We start from the raw sequence: 23,692 nt of genomic DNA on the forward strand, positions 1-23,692 counted from the left end.
TAAAATCATGTCATCTGCAAATAGTGACAGTTTCACTTCTTCCTTTCCAATTTGGATCCCTTTTATTTCTTTCTCTTGCCTGATTGCTCTGGCTAGGACTTCCAATACTATGTTAAATAGGAGTGGTGACAGTGGGCATCCTTGTCTGGTTCCTGTTCTTAGAGGGATAGCTTTCAGTTTTTCACCATTGAGGATGATATTAGCTGTGGGTTTCTCATATATGGTCTTTATTATGTTGAGGTACTTTCCTTCTATACCCATTTTATTCAGAGTTTTTATCATAAATGGATGCTGTATCTTGTCAAATGCTTTCTCTGCATCTATTGAGATGATCATGTGATTTTTGTTCTTCATTTTATTAATGTGGTGTATTACGTTGATTGATTTGCGAATGTTAAACCATCGACATGGGACAAATTCTGAATGTAAAAAGAAAGTTATAGGTTTGTGGAAGAGGAATTCTGGAAAAGGAGTTTTTGTATGGTCAAGTTGGCTAAGATTGAAATGAATTTAATTAAGTAAATGTGTTTTAATATCAGAAGGAAACTGGTACAAAATTATAATTTGGTCTTCTTTCTCTTAAAAGGATAATTTTCTTGAACTTGATAAAGAGGTTATAAAAGATTTTTCTTTACCTTTGGGTAAGTCTACCTAAAAGACAGAAAAAAAAACTGTTAAAATAATTTCCTGTGTTCAAAAGACTGAGGTCTCTCTATTAAGGTTTTTGGACTGTCAATGCTCTCTTTGCTTTAACGTTTTCTATTTTTGACAAGCTCCCCAAAATTCATATCTTAAATAAAGTCTTTTTTTTACTTTTTTTCTTTGAGAATTTTCAAAGGGCCCTGGAACTTCTCAAAGAAATTTGCTCTCTTCCTATAAAGGGAAAGATACTAAATTTATTAGGCTTATTCAGTATGTTAAATTACATGGAAAGCATTGTCAGACAAGTGATGATAAGTCTGCTTAGGTGCTATTATGTGGGCAAATGTTATTGACATAGGTGTTTTAAAATTGTATAACATTACTGAAATTCTGATCTGTCCTGATTATCAGTCATAATTCTGGTTATTATTATTTTAAATTATTATTTTAAATAAATTTTGTATGTCACAAAATTAACCAAATTTCTCTGTCAATTGCCATTTTGAGGTCTTGTTGTTTACAGACTTATTTCTTTGCTCTAATGCTTTTGCAAAATATTTCAACTTCAGAAAAATTCATGGAAAGGACTCTGACATTTACACTGGAGTACAGGTTTCTGACAAACTTTCTGATCATAAAACTGAACTTGGTAAGAAATTACAGAAATCTGATGGAAAGACTGATAACTTCATGAAGCTGCTAACAGAAAGATTGGGATCAAGAATGGATTACACAGGACTGAATGAACTGATAAGGATAATTATAATTTTTATGATTTTTCATTTGATGTACTGCTGAATTGTTAATGTTTTGTTTTTTCAGAGTTAAGGAAAACTTTTTCTCTTTTCTCCTGAGCTAGCTATGACTTATAACAATTTGGTAAATGATATTTTTGTAAGTAAAATTGAAATATTTCTCTTTTTCTCTCTATCTGATCCCTCGAATTTGGAAACCCTTAGTAAGTGAGTATTGTTGTTTTCATGGCAATATAGTTATTTGCATAAGTTCAATAAGAATCTGTTCTCCTTATAACAGGACACAACTGGAAACACTGGTTATATTACCAAGGCTGTGACTGGAACATCATATTTGCTATATAACCATACAGCTTTTGAGGAATGAAGATCGGACTTTATGGAATAAAGCCAAGTGGAAATATTGGCCTGGTACCTTATGTTCCAAGCAGCACTTACCAGGATAAGTAAAGAATGTCACTTATCTGGCAAGCACAAGGAACCCCGAAATATTTTGGGGGAACCTCGGAAGAGAGGAATTCACCCGTATCTGTAGGTATTACAGGCAAAGTCTGATGACAAAATCCTTGGCTTGGCTTTTCTGGCCTGGAGAGGCCTTTAAAGTTCAATCTGAGATTCCTTATAAAAAGTTCCAGCAAAGCAGATTTAAAAGAGCCTATGTGATCAATTGCTATTCTTGCTGTACTTATGTAAATAATTGGGCCGACATTATTGGAACTAGACTTATTTCGCAAACTAGTTAGTTTTAATTTGTCTCTTTGATAAAAATGAGGGTGATCTTAGAAAGAAAAATTATATTTCAGTAAAAACTATAGTGTACATTTGCGGATATTAGATCCTAGTTTTGTTAATTGTCTTTTAAGGTTTTTGTTTTATATCTGTTGACTGGACTGGATTCTGATTTCTTCTAGTCTCCTAAAATATCTGGCTACAGATGTCCAAACTAACGTTTTTCATTTTTTCCATCATTTTCATTTGGAATCACTGAAAACTGAACCTGCCCTTTTTCCTGAAGCCTTACAAACTGAAGCTGATGGACTTGATATAAACTTAAGAGATTACCCGATGACATCATCAGAGACATTTTAAACTGCAAAAGATGCTTTGATGCTGACATCTAAAAATTCTGTAAAGCAGAAACTGCTTTACAACTTGCTCCAACCATTAACCTTGTTTTTCTTTCGTTTACATAGAAATGCTTCCATTAAATACTTGATTGCTTGCTTCCACAATATAGGCATTGTAGGATCCCAAAAAGGGAACCCCAACCCCAGTCTCGGGAAGGCGCGGACCCACAGACACAGAAGACCGAGCTTGATGCAAACGCAAGAGGTAAGAGGTTTATTAAGCGGAGCTCCGGGCCGACACATATCTCTCGCAGGAGACAGAGGAGTCGACCCCTAACCTTAAAGGGCAAGCTCTTTTATAGGATTCGGAAGCATAAAGCGGGAAAAGGTTGGCGCGGTCTTATATGATTGGCTAATTTAAACAGTTACATTTTATGGCGCGAATTGCTATGGCGCGAAGCGATGATCAGGTTACACACACGCGTCCCCATCTGGACCCCCTCCACCCCGACCCTCCCAAACTTATCCCTCTGGAGCACTCTCTTGTTCTCAATTCTTCCCCGAACAGTTTAGGGTGGGTCTTTCATGAATAGAGTCAGTCAGGATCGATAAACGTTCCCCCTTATACCAGGAATCCTTAGGGTGTGGAGGTGCCTGTCTCTAAGGTAGTAACTTTTAAATTTTTAATATAATTTACTTCCTTCATTCCCCACTTCTTCTTTTGTCCCTAGTTCTAATCTTAGAACTTAGTTTTCGGTGTCTACTATCAGTGGCTCATTGCGTGGGAGAGCTTGGTAATGGCGTTGGAGCATCATAGCATGCACTGCATTGACCCTTTTTCTTATGAAAGCAGTAATTCTATTGAAAACACACGGTCCAAAAACGAAAAGTAGACAAACAATCAGCAAGGGTCCTGCTAGGGAGGATAGTAAGGTCGTCATCCAGGGGGACTTAGTGAACCAGGATTCAAACCAGCTCTGTTGCGCCTCCCTGCTTCGCTGCCTCATGTCTAATCTTTTCTTTAATCTTTGCATTGAATCTCGGACTACCCCTGTGTGATCTGCATAGAAACAGCAGTCTTCTTTAAGGGCCGCACAAAGTCCTCCCTCTCTTAAAAACAGCAGATCTAATCCTCTTCTATTCTGGAGCACTACTTCAGACAGGGAGGTGAGGGACTCTTCTAATTTAGAGATGGACTGTTCTAAAGTCCTGAGGTCTTCATCTATAGCATTGCTCAAGGCAGTTAATCCCCTTTCTCCTGTGACTAAGGCCGTAGTGCCAGTCCCTACGCCCGCGGCAACTGCCAGTCCCAGGAGTACAGCCAGGGTGAGGGATACTGGTTCTCTTTTCCATAATCTGGATCTCTGATCAAATTTATCCTAGAAACTATTGGCAGTATGATAATAAATTTTAGGCACCAACTGCACAAGCACGCAAAAATCTTGTGACGAATTGAATACGCCAGTTGAGATGCAGGGGGTCAGGCCTGTGGAGCAAGCCCATCACCTATTGGGCCCTGGTATCAAAAAATAACCAGGAGTGGTCGGAAGGCTGACTTCAGTCTTATTACATAGAGCCTGGTAGCCCGGGGGAATTTTCCTAAGCATAGTTCTGAACCGGTCCCCGATACATCCGTTAGGGTTATTTGCCCTTCTTTGCCCCAAAGACAAGTCGTGTGGTCCGTGGTGTTATTATAGACCCCCATGGTGGCAATTCCTTCATAATAAGGGGGGGCTGACCACTAGGCATAGCCAGCATGCTTCAGTCATTTCAGGGTTGGAGCCATTTAAGGCGTAGTAAGCTCCCCGTACTAAGTTAAACAGTCTGTGCCATCTTTGCCCGGTAGGTACTGCGGAAGGTCAAATGTCCTTCAGAGAAAACAATCAAGGTAAAGAGATATATTTCAGGGTGGCCAAATCTTGATCTCTCACAGTCCCGCCTTTGAAACTAAAAGTTTCACAGTCCTTTTGAAACTTAAAGAAGTTTCATAGTCCAGAAGCTGAGTTGGTAGATTGTTTCATCTCACTGATCACATTTCATAGTCCTGATGATAGATCAGTTCAATTGAGTTCCTTTTGGAAGGTGGTGATGCAGGTGGGCTCTCAAGGTTACGCCTGTATTATGGTATCAAGTCCATCAGCTTCAGTTTGTAAGGCTTCAGGAAAAAGGGCAGGTTCAGTTCTCAGTGATTCCAAATGAAAATGATGGAAAAAATCAAAAACGTTAGTTTGGAGATCTATAGCCAGACATTTCAGGAGACTGGAAGAAATCAGGATCCAGTCTAGTCAACAGATATAAAATAAAAACCTCAAAAGACAATTAACAAAACTAGGATCTAATATCTGCAAATGTATACTATAGTTTTTACTGAAATATAATTTTTTTCTCTAAAATCACCCTCATTTTTCTAGTTCTAATAGAGTTGGCCCAATTATTAACATAAGTACAGTAAGAATAGCAATTGATCACATAGGCTCTTTCAAATCTGTTTTGCTGGAACTTTTTATAAGGAATCTCACATTGAACTTTAAAGGTCTCTCGAGGCCAGGAAAGCCAAGCCAAGGATTTTGTCACCAGACTTTGCCTGCAATACCTATAAATTTGGGTGAATTTCTCTATTCTGAGGTTTCCCCAAAATATTTTAAGGTTCCTTGTACCTGCCAGATAAGTGACATTCTTTACTTATCCTGGTAAGTGCTGCTTGGAACACAAGGTACCAGGCCAATATTTCCACGTGGCTTTATTCCATAAAGTCCAATCTTTATTCCTCAAAAGCTGTATGGTTATATCACAAATATGATGTTCCAGTCATAACCTTGGTAATATAACCAGTTTTTCCAATTCTGTCCTGTTACAAGGAGAACAGATTTTTATTGAACTTATGCAAATAACTATATTGCCATGAAAACAACAATACTCACTAAGAGTTTTTAAATTCGAGGGATCAGATAGAGAGAAAAAGATAAATATTCCAATTTTATTTACAAAAGTATTATTTACCAAATTGCTATAAGTCATAGCTAGCTCAGGAGAAAAGAGAAAAAGTTTTTTTTTAAATCTGAAAAAACAAAACATTAAAAATTCAGCAATACTTCAAATGAAAAATCATAAAAATTATAATCAGTTCATTCAGTCCTGTGTAATCCATTCTTGATCCCAATCTTTTTGTTAGCAGCTTCATGAAGTTATCAGTCTCTCCAACAGATTTCTGTAATTTTTTATCAAGTTCAGTTTTATGATCAGAAAGTTTATCAGAAGCCTGTACTTCAGTGTAAATGTCAGAGTCCTTTCTATGAATTTTTCTGAAGTTGAAACATTTTGCAAAAGCATTAGAGCAAAGAAATAAGTCTGTAAAGAACAAGACCTCAAAATGGCAATTGACAGAGAAATTTGGTTAATTTTATGACATATAACACTTTAAAATAATAATAACCAGAATTATGACTGATAATCAGGACAGATCAGCATTTCAGTAATGTTGTACAATTTTAAAACACCTATATCAATAACATTTACCCACATAATAGCACCTAAGCAGACTTATCATCACTTGTCTGACAATCCTTTTCATGTAATTTAACATACTGAATCAGCCTAATAAGTTTAGTATCTTTTCCCTTATAGGAAGAGAGCAAATTTCTTTGAGAAGTTCCAGGGCCCTTTGAAAATTTTCAAAGAAAAAAGTAAAAAAGACTTTAAGATATGAATTTTGGAGGAGCTTGTCAAAAATATAAACAGTCAAAGCAAACATAGCATTAACAGTCTAAAAAGCCTTAATAGAGAGACCTCAGTCTTTTGAACACAGGAAATTATTTTAACAAAACATAGATTTTTTGTCTTTTAGGTAGACTTACTCAAAGGTAAAGAAAAATCTTTTGTAACCTCTTTATCAAGTTTAAGAAAATTATCCTTTTAAGAGAAATAAGACCAAATTATAATTTTGTACCAGCTTACTTTTGATATTAAAACTCATTTATTTAATTAAATTTATTTTAATCTTAGCCAACTTGACCATGTAAAAACTCTTTTTCCAGAATTCCTCTTTCACAAACTTATAACTTTCTTTTTACATTTAGAATCTGTCCCTTTTTTTTCTTTTCCCTTTTAGTACTTGAGGACAAATTTATCTTTTTTAATCGACCAAACAAAACATTTTTATTCTTTGTTCCTTTTTTATACATCTTACTTTCCTTGTACACAGACATATTTTTCTTAATTTTTTAGTAGCTTCAATTACATATATTAATTAGAAATTTTAACCCTTATAGACTTTGACTTTTAAGTAAAAACTAAGTAAGCAGTTATAAACTTTTTTACATTAGCATTTTGTGGATTGGAAAATCTATGAACACTTCATAACTTACTTTATAGTATAATCTTTTAATAAAACACATGTTTACCAATAGACCTAAAACACCTTTTAGTTTTCCTGTAATGAAAAGCCAAAAGTAGACAAACGTACATTCAGCAATCAATGTTCAACATCTTATCTTATTTGGAAATGATGACACTCAGAGAATTTCCATCATAAAATTTAGCAAAACTCTAAAGTTTTAAGTTACCAGAAAGAGTTTGGAAGCTGTAACCACCATAACACATAATTATTGTGTAAAGTTCATCCAACGTTCATTTTTTTCACAACTATTTAGTTACTTATTCCCAATAATTATTTAGATTGCCTACAAGACTTCATAAGACTTCAGATAAAATTAGCCATCATTTAAATTACTATTTTTGTTAACCAGTTCTGTAATAGAAATAACATCAGTTTTTTCCTATAAAATTCCATGCAGTTTTCATCACTTCTTATACCTTTAAACATAGTTATCACTAAGATTTTTATCAATAGGTCTTGGTCTTATAATTTTGGACCAGGGGAGCATTCCCAGTCAGATATTTTAAAACATACTCAGGCAAGGCTGATGCAACCTCTCTATACAAAATCAGCTCAAACATTCCAACCTTTATAATCTTATTAACACTTACACTTTTACATGTTCTCAATTTAATTGTAACCTGAGTCAAGGTCTTAAGACTAGTCAAATCTTTCCCTTCCTTTTTCTAGCCTTAATTTTTAGGTACCAATTAAGCAATTATGTGAGAGCTCTCAAAACATTTTTTTTTTCCAATTTAGAAGTTTTTCCAATTCAAAGGATCCGTCGCCTGGCCATTGACGAGTAGGATCTTCATTTATATATTTATTCTAATAGTGACTTGAACCAATAAGCCTTTTTAAGGAAGGACCCGGAGGTAACTTTTTACGCTTAGAATAAATCTTTCCCATGGACGCAAGAGGCGTCCCTGGTGAGGGCGCAGATGATGTAGCCCCCATGATCCACAGAATTCACTCCCAAAGATATTTAGACTCCCCTGAGAGCTTGGCACAGCCGGACAGAGACAGTTCGGAACCCCAGTGTACTCGACTGGCCATCAAGGTGCACCCCGGTAAATGCACCTTCCGTATGGTGGAGACCAAGGAGAATATTCTCACTGGTCACAAAGCCAAGATTTTCAGGACACAGAACAAGACAGAAGGAAAAACCTCATCTGGTTTTTTTTTTTTTGTGCACAATGACAGCTTTAGCCACGCCTTAGGTCTCTTGGAGCCAGAATAATACGTGGGGGGAGGTGCCGCGGGGTCCGGGACTGTGTGCTTTTACAGAGTACCTCCTCGTTGCACGGACATTTTCTTGCAGTTGGCGGGGGACCTGTGTCATCTACCCCGTTCCGTGACCCAACTTATCCTGTCACGGGAGTCTTCTGAAAGTGGCGAGCGCCCTAATGGCTCTTAACTGCTCGCCCCGCGCCCACTTAAATTTGCGGCCTTTTTGGCTTCCAAGATGCCCTCGGCAATGACCTTCACTTCATGTGCATAATAACCCATAGCAAAGTTTGTAGACGCCGGTCTGGTGAGACCCGCAAACTCACCAGTCTGTGGGGCCGCCCGGGACAGCAGGCTAATAGGGCCTATGCCTGCGTCCTACCCTATGGTATTTCCTTCTTATGACAAAAGACACAGACAAAAGAGAAAAACAGAGACTACCTTTGGGAGGAAAAGGGATCAAGATCAAAAACCAAGAGTACTCTACCAAATTTAAACCAAGAGTCACTAAAAGCCCAAGAAACTAGTTTCCCAAATATTTTCTCCTGCCAATCTAAATTTAGAAAGAGAAAAAATTCTCACCATTTCCTTCCGCCGGACTCCGCAGATAGAGATTCCGGGAGGCTGACGTGGTAAGAAATCTTACCTTTTTGCCGGCTTTTGTCAGGCGTTCCCGTATCTCACCATCTGCAGTAGCCCAGGGAGAAGGCAGGTCCTCCAGCTGTAGGATCTCATCCCGTCAAATGAGGTCCACGTGACAAACAAAAACAGAACACCAAAGACACACCAAAACATTCCTCACTCCCCTTGTCCCTTGGGGCGTCCCCCAGGGTTGCAGCCTGCAGCTCCCAGCACGTCTGCCACTGCAGCCGCTCGGTCTTTACGGCCGAAGCGGCGGCTGCCCAGATACCGAATCAAAACAATGCTTCGCGGCGCCGCACACACTCACACACCCAGTCACTCAGGCTTACCTCCAAGGGGTCTTCGGAGTCTGGGGTGACCGCGCAGATCCCGGACGAGCCCCCAAATGTAGGATCCCAAAAAGGGAACCCCAACTCCAGTCTCGGGAAGGCGCGGACCCACAGACACAGAAGACCGAGCTTGATGCAAACGCAAGAGGTAAGAGGTTTATTAAGCGGAGCTCCGGGCCGACACATATCTCTCGCAGGAGACAGAGGAGTCGACCCCGAACCTTAAAGGGCAAGCTCTTTTATAGGATTCGGAAGCATAAAGCGGGAAAAGGTTGGCGCGGTCTTATATGATTGGCTAATTTAAACAGTTACATTTTATGGCGCGAATTGCTATGGCGCGAAGCGATTATCAGGTTACACACACGCGTCCCCATCTGGACCCCCTCCACCCCGACCCTCCCAAACTTATCCCTCTGGAGCACTCTCTTGTTCTCAATTCTTCCCCGAACAGTTTAGGGTGGGTCTTTCATGAATAGAGTCAGTCAGGATTGATAAACGTTCCCTCCTATACCAGGAATCCTTAGGGCGTGGAGGTGCCTGTCTCTAAGGTAGTAACTTTTAAATTTTTAATATAATTTACTTCCTTCAGCATAACCTTGAGAGCCCACCTGCATCACCACCTTCTAAAATGAACTGATCAATTATCAGGACTAAGAAATATTTCAGTGAGATGAAACAATCTACCAACTCAGCTTCTGGACTATGAAACTTCTTTAATTTTCAAAAGGATTGTGAAACTTCTAGGGAAGTTTCAGAGGAGGGCACTGATGGTGCTCAGGGCAAGCTACCCCAGGAGGCAGCACTCTGGTATGCAGATTATTTCTAGCTGAAGACAATAAGGACTCAGAGAACTCAGGAAGAATATTTGAGTTTCCCCTCCCAAACTGCCTAAAGAATTTAAAACAAAAGATCTGTTTCAGGAAGGAGTTATTATCATGATGGCTGTAAAGATAATGTAGGATAGAGGTTACAACAGGAAAGTCACCAAGCCCCTTTTATCAAAAACTCTATCTCTCCCTGACCACATTATCTATAGATGACCCTGAGAAGAGTTGTCATGCAAATATTTGCATTTCTATCTCCATGTGAGTTGCCTCTTGCCCTCTGAGGTCCAAGACCATTACCCACCCCCAACACCTTCCTCGTCTTTAACTGCAATACTTAAGGGGGCAGCTTAGACAGAGGGAGGAGTTGCTCATTTCTGAGTTTCTCCCATGTATACATGTTATTAAACTTGGTATTATTTTCTCCTGCTAACCTGTCTGGTTAATTATTTGGCCAGCCATAAGAACCTTAAGGAAAAGGGCAGAGGGAGATTCTCTCTCTCTCCCCACAGAGGAAACATAACAAATTTAACTATTTTGGTTAGTTAACACTGTAAGTAATATACTTTATATATTACCAATTTTGAGATTATTTGTATTTAAAAATACTGCTTCAAATCCTTAAATCAAATGGTAAGTGGTAGAGTCTGAAATCTGCTTTGGCTGAACCATTGTATACAAGGTCAGCCAAAATTCTTCCATTCCTATATAATCTTATATGTGGGTGGTAATGGTTAGTTCTTATAGAGTATTTGAACACCTTGTGGGAGATCACGATTTGGCCACCCTGAAATATATGTCTTCACCTTGATTGTTTTCTCTGAGGGACATTTGACCTCCCCCACTAACTGCCTAAAGAACATGACATGGTGGCTCCTTCCTGGAACAGATCTTCTATCATTATGCCTGTAAAGATAATGTAGGATAGAGGTTACAATAGGAAAGGCACCAAGCCTCTTTTATCAAAAACTCTGTCTCTCCCTGACCACATTATCTATAGATGACCCTGAAAAGAATTGTCTTCCTGGCCTCTGAAGTCCCAGGCCACTACTCGCCCCCAACACGCTCCTCACATTTAGCTGCAATACTTAAGCAAGCAGCTTAAACAGAGGGACGAGTTGCTCATTTCTGAGTTTCTCCCATGTATACATGTTATTAAACTTGGTGTTATTTTCTCCTGCTAACCTGTCTTGTTAATTATTTGGCCAGCCATAAGAACCTTAGGAAAAGGGCAGAGCGAGATTCTCCCTCTCCCTCGACAATGTGCATATCACAAAATACAAGTGGCCATTAAAAATTAAAATGTCCACCAATTACAAGATTACCTGATTCCCAGAAAAAGAAAACATTACTATAATATTAAGGCTACAACTGTCAAAAAAGAAGCCAAGATACACTCAAGTCAAGCTTTTGTTCAAAAATTAATTGGCTCCTCTTTGAAACTTTATCATGTTTATTATGTAAGCATAATATAGAGCCTAGAGTATAGCAAGTGCTTATTGGTACGTTAACATTGTGATCATTTATTTTGTAAATGTTAGTATGAGTGATGTAATTCATTTTCTAGTATTTCAGATTTTCAAGTTCTGCTAAACCTAAGGCCACATTACTGGCAAGTTGGGATACCTCTAGACATCTGAAAAATATCAGTCATAAACAGAAGCATAAAAATTCTCTATTCATCTGGTTCTAAATTCTAAAACATTCCAAGGTTTCAGAACAAATCAATGGCATTCCAAATTGACAGTAAGGCTGCATGTGCCACACAGGATCCTACAGGAAGAGAAATCCAGAATTTAAAAAGAGGAGATTATGCACAAAAATAAAGTACGTTTCCAAGTCTGAAAGGGGATTTCAAGAAAGAAGAGACTCTCAGAACATGTGGGAAGTGGTAAATAATTTACCAAGTGCTCTCTACAGTACAACATATTGTGGACAAAAGAGCTTCACACCAGAGAGCTAAAATGGCATCTCTGGAATACTTACGATGAAACAGATGCTGAACTACTATTTGCTGAAATTTAAAATGCATCTTGGGCCGGCCCTGTGGATTATCGGTTAAGTGCGCGCTCTCTGCTACTGGCGGCCCGGGTTCGGATCCCGGGTGCGCACTGATGCACCGCTTCTCCGACCATGCTGAGGCCGCGTGCCACATACAGCAACTAGAAGGATGTGCAACTATGACATGCAACTATCTACTGGGGCTTTGGGGGAAAATAAAAGGAGGAGGATTGGCAGTGGATGTTAGCTCAGAGCTGGTCTTCCTCAGCAAAAAGAGGAGGATTAGCATGGGTGTTAGCTCAGAGCTGATCTTCTTCACACACACAAAAAAATACATAATGCATCTTATCCTCCAAACAAATACCACCTCCCTGCCTTGCAGCTTACCTGGACATGGTGATGTGTTGGAATAGTGTTTCTAATTCATTGGCTCTTAAACTTGATGGGCACCAGAAGCACCTGGAGGCCTTGCTGAAACCCAGATTGTCAGGCCCCACCCCAGAATTGCCAGTTCAGCAGGTCTGCAGCAGCACCTGACAATTTGCATTTCTGCCCAGTTCCCAGGTGATGCTGATGCTGCTGGTCCAGGGACCCCACTTTGAGAACCACAGCCTGATTTAGACCCTATATATGGTTACCAAATCCATTATTTCATCCTTTGGCTGCTACTTTTCCTTTATCACATCAACACCTTAGCTCTGAATCTCCTCACCAGCAATGGGAATACGTGGAGAGTTTAACAGCTGGTTCTCCTTTCCAGATCAGTTCTCCCTCTTCCTCTCAATACTACATTCTCTTGCCAGGTAACTGTTCCTTAAACATCAGTGCATCATAGATCTTCCTCGCTCAAAAACTCACGACTCTTATGCTGAACACAAGACATTTTAAATTCTCTACTTGGCTCATGGGGTCTGTAATAGCCCGTAGAATGCAGACACCCTGTTCCGTACCCTGTCTGCTATAAAGGAGTATGTCAGGATTACATAAGATACAGTCAGTTCTCTTTATGCACAGTGTGACATTCTATAAGGTCATTGTGTACACTGAATCAGTGAATATGACCCACCGCTCCTACGGGAAATGCAGTGTTAGGTTCCTGCAAGCCTCAGTCACATTTTCTTCAACTGATCAGTACATTGTCTTGTTCTCTGTGTGTTCTCTTTAAAGTCACTTTATTTAATATATATTGTTGATGTATTAACGTTGAACTCACACCAACAGCACTGTAACTCGTGTCTGAGAGTAGCTTGTTGAACACACATACTTTCTCCATAAAGGCATGTCACAGCCTCTTGCCCTGAGGAACACCAGGCAGCATTGCAGCACTACACATGGGGGACATATTAAATGGCAAGGTCACCAACATAAGGCACAAAAAGATAAGAAATGAGACACTAAATAGACTGCAAGAAGAACACTTGTTTACAGGGTGGGCTGAAACAAGAGGGCAGAGCATCACCTTGTTCCCCCTCAGCTGGGAACATGCACGTCGAGTGAATCAAATCTCTTACCACTTTGTGCATATCTGCAAATGGACATGAAAGCCCTGTGAGTGTTGATTTGGGGGCTGCTGGTACATTTTAGCTAGTGGACAAGTGTGCAAACATGGAATCCACAATAATTAGGATCAACCATATTACAAAAGCATCTTTTCAAAACCAGAATATTGCTCATATATAAGAGCAATAATGATAACATAACAGCTAACATTTAAGTGCCTATTATGTGCCAGGAGCTCTTCTAAGTACTTTACATAAGTTAATGCATGTAAATCTCACTATAACCCTATGAGACAGGAGTTTTCAGTAGCCCCATTTTATAGATGAGGAAACTAAGATTCAGAGAGTAAATATTTCCACAGCTTCTCCAGTTAAAAATGGAATAACTGGTATTGATGCCCAGACAAACTAGTCCAAAGCCCACAGCCTCAACCACTATGGTAGGAATGTGAACGAATTTTCTACCACTCTCTAAAATATCCCTTCTGATCCAGCCTGTGTGGTCTCACATATACTTATTCACTCATCAAACATTTTCTGAGTGCACCAAAGGTGTGAGGTACAGTGTTTAGATACTGGAGGGACAAATAGAATGTCGTCGCAAATAATCCATAACCAACCAATAAATCACAATTGGGGTGAGTTTATTATGAACCAAGCTTTGAGGTTCATATAGTCCAGGAGAGTCTTTTCACAAAGAAATGGAGCACTCCAAAGAAGTGGGGTGTACAGCGTGGTTATATACCATCAAAGAGCATGTACCTAATGTGATTGCAATGTCCCTTTTACAATAGCCATGACACTGACCTGTTGGCACGGGGATTGTTGGACACTGTAGGTATCAGGTCTGCTGTCTCCATGGGCGTGGCTGTTGTCTCAAGATTGGTGGTCACGGAATGAGCGTAGCAATCAAATCCTAGCCTGTGGAGAAATGCTTATCCTTAAGGAAATGTTAATGTGGGGGAAGTTGCATTTACACCTTAAGGGCATTGCTTTTGTCTTTGGGACACGCTAATTGCTTAAAGCAGATGTACAATGGATGAACAGAGGCTATAGGCCCCTTTTGGGGAAAAAAAAAAACAAGGTCAGGCCCAATTAGTATTACTCCAAATGGCTTCCTCATATGCTCCAATGTATCTTGTTGATTGACATTTATTTATCAAGAAGAAGGATAGCCTCAGCTTTAAGGAGCTCACTGTCTATGAGACATGAATAAAACAACAGTTATGGAAAAGGAAATAAGTACAGGATCCCAGAGTGAGGACATCAAAATGGGTCTCTAGATGGAGACCTCTCAGGAAATGTCTCCAAGAGGAAGGAACATTTGATATGAGTTTAGATCAAGAAATAGGAATTAAGTTGATTAATAAAGGGGGTAGGAGTGCAGAAGAAACACATATAAAAAGACAGATATAAAGGATGCTAAAGCTTTCAGAAAATGGGGGTATTTTTAAGGATGGAAGAAAGCGAACATGTAGGACACAGTGGGTGATGAGGCTAAAGATGAGGACAGCAAGAGAAAGCCTGCGTGTCCAGCTCAGGAGTCTGAATGTTCTCTCGGACGCTCTGAGCAGTCATTGAAGGAGTCTAAGCAGATATCAGATTTAAGCAAATTTGGATTCTAGAAGGTAACTCTGGAGGCATTGTGAAGGAAAGATTAGAAGAAATTAAGACTGAAGGAAAGGGACCTGTTGGGAGACTTGGCAATGATCCAGATAAGATAGGTCTTGGCCGGCCTGGGGGCACAAGCTGTTAAGTGTGCGCGGTCCACTACAGTGGCCCAGGCTTTGCCGGTTCGGATCCCGGGTGCGCACCGATGCACCGCTTGGCAGGCCATTCTGTGGCAGCGTCCCATACAAAGTGGAGGAAGATGGGCATGGATGTTAGCCCAGGGCCAGTCTTCCTCAGCAAAAAAAGAGGAGGATTGGCAGATGTTAGCACAGGGCTGATCTCCTCACAAAAAAAAAAAAAAAGATAGGCTGTGGCTCAAGCATGGGGTCTGCAGGTGTAGGAGGCCAGGAGGTGGGAAGCAGTGCTGGGCTCCTGCAGGAGGAAACTGAGCTGCCTCTCAGTCACGGGAAGACTCTGCCTGTCATGGCCTCCCCAGCCCCATGCCCAAATGCCATGTTCCTTTCTACATCTGTACCTTTCCTCTCTTCTCCCATCTGAAATCCTCACTCTTTCTTCCCTCCACCTGCCCAAAAGTGATCCCTTTGAGGACTTGAGCTAGTCCACCTCTCCTAAGAAGCTGTCCTTAATTACAATTTCTCATAACAGTCTCATTTTTTTTAAGGTTCTGTAATACAACATACATTAAATACCTTGGCAGAATCAAATTACATCTTGCAAACAATTTCATGTATGTGGAGTAGCTTGGAACCTTATAATTCTTTATATTTCCTTCAATACCTACCACAAATACCTTGCACATATAGGTCAGTGGATGTCCAGTAAAGTTAAATAGAGTTGAAGCACCCTTTAGAAGCTAAAAACTTTTATGAGTTCAGTCATTCCATTAGATCAGCTGCTTGAACCATTTGTTTTTCTCCACAAGTCAACAGTGTTGCCCAGCACAAATGAATTTTACACCTTCTCAAACTCAATAGAGCAAAGATGGAACTTCATTCCCCTTGCCAGCCTTACTGCCCCACAGAAAAGCAAAAACAACATGTGACATCTAATTCTTTCTCCACATTCTCATCTCAAATTGTAACTGTTTCCCAGTTGCTAATTGGTTTTCATTATTAAAACTGACCAAAAAAGTTTCTCATTCTTTCTTTCTTTTTTTTGTTTTATGAGAAAGATCAGCCCTGAGCTAACTTACGATGCCAATCCTCCTCTTTTTGCTGAGGAAGATTGGTCCTGAGCTAACAATTGTGCCCATCTTCCTCTACATTATATGGAATGCCGCCACAACATGGCTCGACAAGCGGTGCATTGGTGTGCGCCTGGGATCCGAACCTGTGAACCCGGGGCCACTGCAGCGGAGCACACTCACTTAACCGCTGCACCACCGGGCCGGCCCCTCTCTCTATTTCTAAAGCTGAAATGTCTAAAGCTTTCTCTGAGCTAGTTGGAGTTTCCATAAAATGAAAATGTACATTCCAGAAAAATCCTTAACTTTCCAGAATAATCTTTAATATGGTAAACACCTTGGCAAAATGTCACTGATTTTCAATGTCAGTGCCTCCACAAGGGTATCCTTGCATTGTCTCCCCTCCCAACCCCCTCTCATTTTGCCCTCCCCAGGCTCATGAGGTCAAACTGTTTACTGAGCACTAGGAATGATCAGAGTCTGAGGGAGACTTCAAGGATGACTAAGCCATGGTTTCTGACCCCAACCATCACTCTCCATCTCTGCTTTAACCTCTATTTTTCTTACTCTGCTTTCTACTTTAGTTGTTTACTTGTCTTGTGAATTGTTGTTTTGTGGTTTATAATTACCATGTAAATTCATATTACTTGTTGCTTTAGAGTTTAGAAAGAACTTACATTAAACAATGTTTTTTTCCCAGCCCTTTGATGTGTCTAATACCTTTCAACGAAATTCAAGTGGCTTCTTGTTTTTACGTCTCCATCATTATTTAGAATTATGTTCACCCCACACTTTTGAACTGACCAATGCTGCTTTACACTTTAAACTTTTCTATGACAAGACTCACGTGAGGAATCCCTGAAGCACCATCAGCTAGGCATCCCCACATTCCTCACATCTGTTTCCTTGATTTGTTCCTAGCTAAAGATGTTTCTGAAACTAATACTGAATTGTACCAAGTGGTCATTGCATAAAAAGCACTATCACAGATAACTTAAAGAGAACAAATGGAAAAGAATATTCAATTCCTCAGATAAGTTTGCAATAAAATGAGGCATTGAGGGGACCTGGGGGCACTGATCAGAGCAGGAATCTAAGAGAAGAGTTTTAAGTCAATTTCAAATGAGGTTAAAACTGGAATGAGATAGTATTTTCCCAGTTATCTGAAATCATAGACATTTTTCTGACCTTTGAGAATTTATTTGCATATAAACTGTACCTGTGGGGTGAGAGAGTGCTGATATTGTTTAATTTCTTTTTATTATTCACCACTTTGTAATAGATGTGGCTATTCACAATTAATAAATAACATAATGTGGAGAGACCCAACTGCCTCTTGTTATTAATTCTTACACAAAGCTAAAGTTTTAAAGATCAAACTTCATTCTAGTTACCTTTCAACTAGTCTATTTATGTCTGAAAAATGCTGAGTTTTAGGAAAATATTTCAAAACACAAATTTTATATGTAATTTCAAAAGCAAAAAATGAGTTAAAAACTGGGTGGTAACCAGTTTTGCTGCCATATATTAAACTTTAACATGGGAGCGGACATTTTTAGAGAATATAATTGATATTTGCCTATTTGTATATTGTAGAATGTTAAAGGATTTACAGTTTTAATAGTATTTCAAATACCAGAGAATAAAAAAGAGAATTGTTTCCGTTTTATGAAATAGATTTTTAGACATAGCAGATTTTCACAGCATATTACTTGAAAATAAAATAATCAGTTAGTGAGGTTTAAGCAATGTGGTTTTATTTTAAACTTGCTCATTCCATAGGAGCATCAATAAAAGCCCTCCAGGAGTGGCTGATGCTCTTTCCCTCCATACAAGCACCAGCTGTATTTGCTTTAAGCATTAGACTCTCGGGCAACACAATAGCCCTCAACTCCGTTACTTGAGAAAAGGCTTTATGAGTCGTGTGTTTTTTCTAGGGGCATGGAGCTCCCAGACTTATTAACTACAGCGAGAGAGTAAGAGTCAGAACACATTCATTAAACTCCAGTGTGCTCAGGTGAGAGGACAGGTGCCTGAACTCACACCTGAAGAAGAACTTGGAGGATGCTTTCTGACTCTGCTTCGTGCCCCTGACTAAGCAGCTCTGGACATCCCCGTTACGGCCACAGAATAACACAGGCAGCCTTGATGGACCAGAAATCCTCCTATGTCCATCATTTGTACAGAGCAAACTGGCTTAAGATCTCTCATTTCCTGCTGCTGTGGTAATTTACAGAGATACAGAACTGCCATCTAGTGACTAAGAAGAAAACAGCAAGGTGCTTTACAAGAAAAGTGAAATTGTGAGTTTTTTAAAAAAGAAGAGTGAAGCACTAAAGTTGACACAATTTGGTGCACGAAAGTTATAGTAAACCTGAAAAATGTGTAGGTGAACTAATCAGTTGCTCTCTATGCCTCCAAAACATGTCTTGACATCCGACTCATAAATAGTATAGTTTAAATATAATAGAATAACTTTGGAAATAAACTTCTCATCTCATCTCATCCAATGCTGTTGGCAGGAGCTGGTATTAAATAGCCAGATGGTGAGTACCCATGTTGAAGCACACTTTTTATCACAGTGGAGAGAATATGAGGCATAAACCCAACGGACTGATGTTCAGATCTTCCCTCTTACCCTTGATCAATTTTGTAAACATGGTTTTCTTTATCAAATATGAATTATAACCGTTACTTTAAAGGATTACTGTAAGAATTGCATAAGGGAATACAGTAAAGGAACCGGTGCACAGTAGATTGATAGTTAATTCTCCTGCCCTGTCTCTCTTCTAAGAAACATACAGAAATAATCTAAGAGAAACCGTGTATAAAGTAAACATGACAAAAAGTCAATAGCTCCTGAAGTAAAGGACATCATTGTCGAGTGCTTAGCCTCAACTGCCTCCAAATACTGTTAACTCTCAAGTAATTTTACGTGTTTTCGGTCTTCCAGACACTTCACTGGCTACAAGAAAAGGAGAAGGTGTGAAATTTAAATTGATCTAGTTCACCCTTGAATGGCCTAGCTGTAACAACAGGTGTTTTAAATCACCTAGTTCTTCAGGTTTTCTGCTTATTACTATATGTTTCACCATGGTTCACAGCCCGAGAAAATCAGAAAATCATTATAATTTTACACACGCGAATATATATCTTGACTATTACAGCTGGACTCTTAATATAGAAAGCAATGTTGTACATGTTTTGTCCTTGTCGATAGTATAGAATACTTTTGTCCAGGTTTTCTTTGGCATTATCATATATAATGAAGAACTCAGTAATATATGCCCTGGAGATAAGGATTTAGAAAAATCTAACGTACTATTCTAGTCATGCCTCAAAAAAAAACACTGCTATAAAAATAGTGAGAGGATATTTTGAAGGCACTATTTTTCTTAATTATTTCCAACTTTATTTCCCTTTATCTCTTTTTAATTTTTCTCCGTCTTATTTGCTATTGGCTAATCATCTCACAGTAATTAAATCACCCTCAGCTGAGTCCCCCATGCCTCTTCAAGTGCCCCAGCCTGATGTAGGTCTCAGCTCTGACAAAAAGAAGCTGGAAAACCTGTGTTGTGGCACTATTCTTAAGAATATCTTTACTCTTCCAATAATAGCTATATTTTTGAAAGGCACCAGTGGATTACAAAATGAAGTCTCACCCAATGTTGTATCCTCATTTTCCCTCCAGGGGGAGCACAACTTTCATGTGTAATGCAGGGCTGCTGCTCTATTGTTTTTTCCTTTCAAGACATTTTATTACTTGTAAAACATAATAGGGTTAATAGTGATATATGAGTAACAATATAAACTTACAAACAGCAAAAAGATACTATTTTAGTGTCATAATTTTATATACTGTAACAAACAGTAATACTTTCATAATGTAATATCTTGATTGATCATAGAATTTTTCCTGGCTTATTTTTCTGCTAAGTCATTTATTGGATTACCAAATTTATACTTTTATGATCTTTATTTTCAATCAATATAATTGAAGGGACATCAGATGTTCTTGGTAAGTGAAAGGTCACAAAAAATTTTTGAAAATTTATAAGTTTTAGGAGGATCTTTCTGTTTTTTAAAAGAGAAGTCATTTAATATTTGGGAAAGTTCTCAAAAATCATCAAATTCTTTAATTTTACAGAAAGGACTACTACATTGCAGAGAGCCTAAGTACGTTGTCACACACTAACCAGAAACAGACCTGGGCCTGGAACTCAGGTCTGAGTCGCCTGACTTCTACTGGACCACACTCATGGGAGCACACCCTCTTCTTACTGGTAATTTCTAATACTAAGGTATTTTCAAAAGCACAGTTGGGAGAAAGTGTAACTAAATAAAAAAGATGATTTTATATAAAAAAGTAGCAATTGCTACCCACAATTTCTATTCCATATGAGTGTTTCCTTTCTTGCAGGTTTCTTTTTTTTAATAGTAAGTCCATTTTGGTAACAAGAAAAAAGATATCAAATTTGGCTTCTTTAGTAACAAAAAAAAAGCTTCTGTTGAAATTAAAAAGACACTAACTAATGTTTCATCTACTACAGCAACTTAAGAATATTATTTGATTTTGGAAAAGCTCTGAGAGATTTTTTTTTAAATCATATCCATGTGACTATTAGTCCAGCCAGGCACATCTCCACATGACATCTCCTAGAGTGGCCAGTTTTCTGCTGGATCCAGCTGTCGTCAGGTCCAATGCTCTGGTTGGGTAGAGAATGATGCAGCTTCTGAAAAGCATGTGCTCAGTTCCACTTCAAGGCTGATTTTCTCTGCAAAGTCTAAGTGGAAGAAAACATCCCCTTCCACCTGACTGGATTCCCCTGCAGGCTTAGAGAAACAAGGTGGCCTAGTCAGATGGGCAGACAGGAAGATAAATCAGAGTCTGTCACAATTTTATGATAAATAAGAGAGAAAAGGATTTGACATCCTAACAAGATTTTCTTACCTGTTGAACAGCATCTGAACATATTTTTCAGAGTTTCCAAAATAGCAGATTGAGATTCTAGGTTGGAAAGGAAGAAGATAGTCAATATATTAAAAAATAAATTTTCTCATTTCTTCAATTGGAAAACAAAACTAAATAAAATACATCTTTAAATATAAGCACCAAAAACATCCAGTTTATCTTCCAGTTATAATTCTGTGTTATGAGAACATGACTGCTTTTCAATATATTTAATATGTACAGTGACTAACACTCATGCCATTAATTACTTTTGAAATTAGACTAGCCCTCTGCCCTTATTGACAGACATCAATCATAATTACTTTTCTCAATTCCTAGTTTCTTTTCTGTGTCAGAATGTACCTGCTGAGACATTCACTTTTTATATTATTCACTTAGCGTATGTCTGTAAAATGATGGAGGACAACTTAGCCATCTTGAAGGATGGGGTCTCAAATGCTATATCTCACTATTGACAAATCACCTTCTGGTTTGAATGAGAGACAATGAGCACTGTCACAAGAGACACTCGGGAGAAAGGGATTTTTGCTCCTTTAGTCTGTCCTTGGGGAGTCTGTGAGACTGCAAATTCTTCATACTGGAAAACCTAAGGGATAACCAAGTCCAGGAATCTTTTTAATGCTAGGGGACACTTTCTTCTACATGAAGCTTGCATCGAAGTTTATAAACATAAGAAAAAAAACAAAGAGCCTTTGGGGTGGCCCGGTGGCGCAAGTGGTTAAGTGCACATGCTCTGCTGCGGCGGCCCAGGGTTCGCTGGTTCGGATCCTGGGCGCGCACCGATGCACTGCTTGTCAGGCCATGGTGTGGTGACATCCCATATAAAGTGGAGGAAGATGAGCATGGATGTTAGCCCAGGGCCAGTCTTCCTCAGCAAAAAGAGGAGAAGTGGCAGATGTTAGCTCAGGGCTGATCTTCCTCACAAAAAATAACAAACAAACAAACAAACAAAAAAAGAGCCTTCAGGAATTCCCAGTGCTCCATGGATTGGAGTCTGAAAACCCCTCATCTTTTCCGTCCTCCACGTTTTACAGATGAGACATAACACAAGCAGGTGGTGGCAACCTGAAGACTAGAGTTCGTCTCCTGACTGTCACATCACTCCCACCACCGACTGCTGTGCAGACCAGACGCCTGACAAGATACAGCAGTCACTCCTGGGGATGATTTAGACATTCCCAATTTAGCAGCATTTTAGTTGATGTACGTGACAAGGCTATAGAAAAACAAAAGGTATTTACTACTTAAATTGTGTAATGTATAGTTAAATGACATTGAAAGTTTTCATTTCACTTACAGCACAGTTTTGATGGGCCCAGGGGCCTTCTTTCATCTGCTCACCATCCCCGGCATCTCAAACCTTCTCTGCCTTTCCCCTCTTGCTCACTGTGCTCCAGCCACACTGGCTTCTTGCTGCCCAACAACATCCGAGTCACAGTTCCTCCACAGCATCTCTGCAGCCCTGGGATATCTGCATGTCCTCCTGCTCTGTCCCTTCCCTCTGGGCCTTGCTCCAGCCTCCCTGTGCTCTCTAATTAAAGTAGCAAGCCACTCACTCTCTAGCTCTCCCCATTGCCTGTGACTTACCTTCTTCTTGACACTGATCATCACACGATAGACTATGTAATTCACTTGTCTGCCTACATATCCATTATCTCAGCCAACAAAAACAAGTTCTGTGAAGACAGAGATTTTGTAGAAAATTTTTTCCTTAGTGTATCCCAAGCCTGGCATACAGTAGGTGTTTAAATATTTGTTGAGTAATTGTAAGAGGGAATGAAAGGAGTGATCAGAAGAATGATCACACTGTGAAAGCAGGTGCCACCATGAAGAGTGGGCGTCCTGGGCAGGGAAAGAGGGAGGAAAGATTTTATATTAGGCAACACGGGTACCACTGTGCCTTTACTACTTCCTGCACATCAGCTTGTTGACGTAAATAATCCATAATCAATCTATAAATCAAAATTGGGGTGAGTTTATTATGAGGGAACTTTTGAGGACCATGGCCTGTGGCCTTCCTTCCCTAAGGAAGGAAGGGCACTGAAGAAGTTGGGTGTAGAGAGCAGTTATATACCATCAAAGAGCATGTGTTGCATATGATTGCAATGTCCCTTTTACAATAGCCACACGATTCACCCTGCCAGATTGCCCTGCCAGAACAGCTATTGATGGACACAGTGGGGAGCAGGTCTGCTGTCTCCATGGGCGTGGCTCGTGTCAGGTCTGTTGTCTGCAGCTGGGTAGTCACAGGATGACTGCAGCAATCAAATCCTAGCCTAGGGAGAAATGCTTATCCTTAAGGAAATGCCAATGAGGGGGAAGTTACATTCTTATCTTAAGGGCATTTACTCTTCTCTTTGGGACATGGCAAAGCAGTTACACAATGCAGGTGACAGGCCCATTTGGAAAAACAAATTCAGGCCGAATTAGCTTTACCCTAAATGGCTTCCTCATATACTCCAATATATCCTATTGCTTGCCATTTATTTATCAAGCTCAGTATGTCTTTCAAACAGAAATCATCGAGAATAGCATGAAGTAGTC

This window comes from Ceratotherium simum, unplaced genomic scaffold (assembly GCF_057802395.1).
Source record: "Ceratotherium simum simum isolate JZ-2026a unplaced genomic scaffold, ASM5780239v1 HiC_scaffold_56, whole genome shotgun sequence".
In the NCBI taxonomy this organism is placed as follows: Eukaryota; Metazoa; Chordata; class Mammalia; order Perissodactyla; family Rhinocerotidae; genus Ceratotherium; species Ceratotherium simum.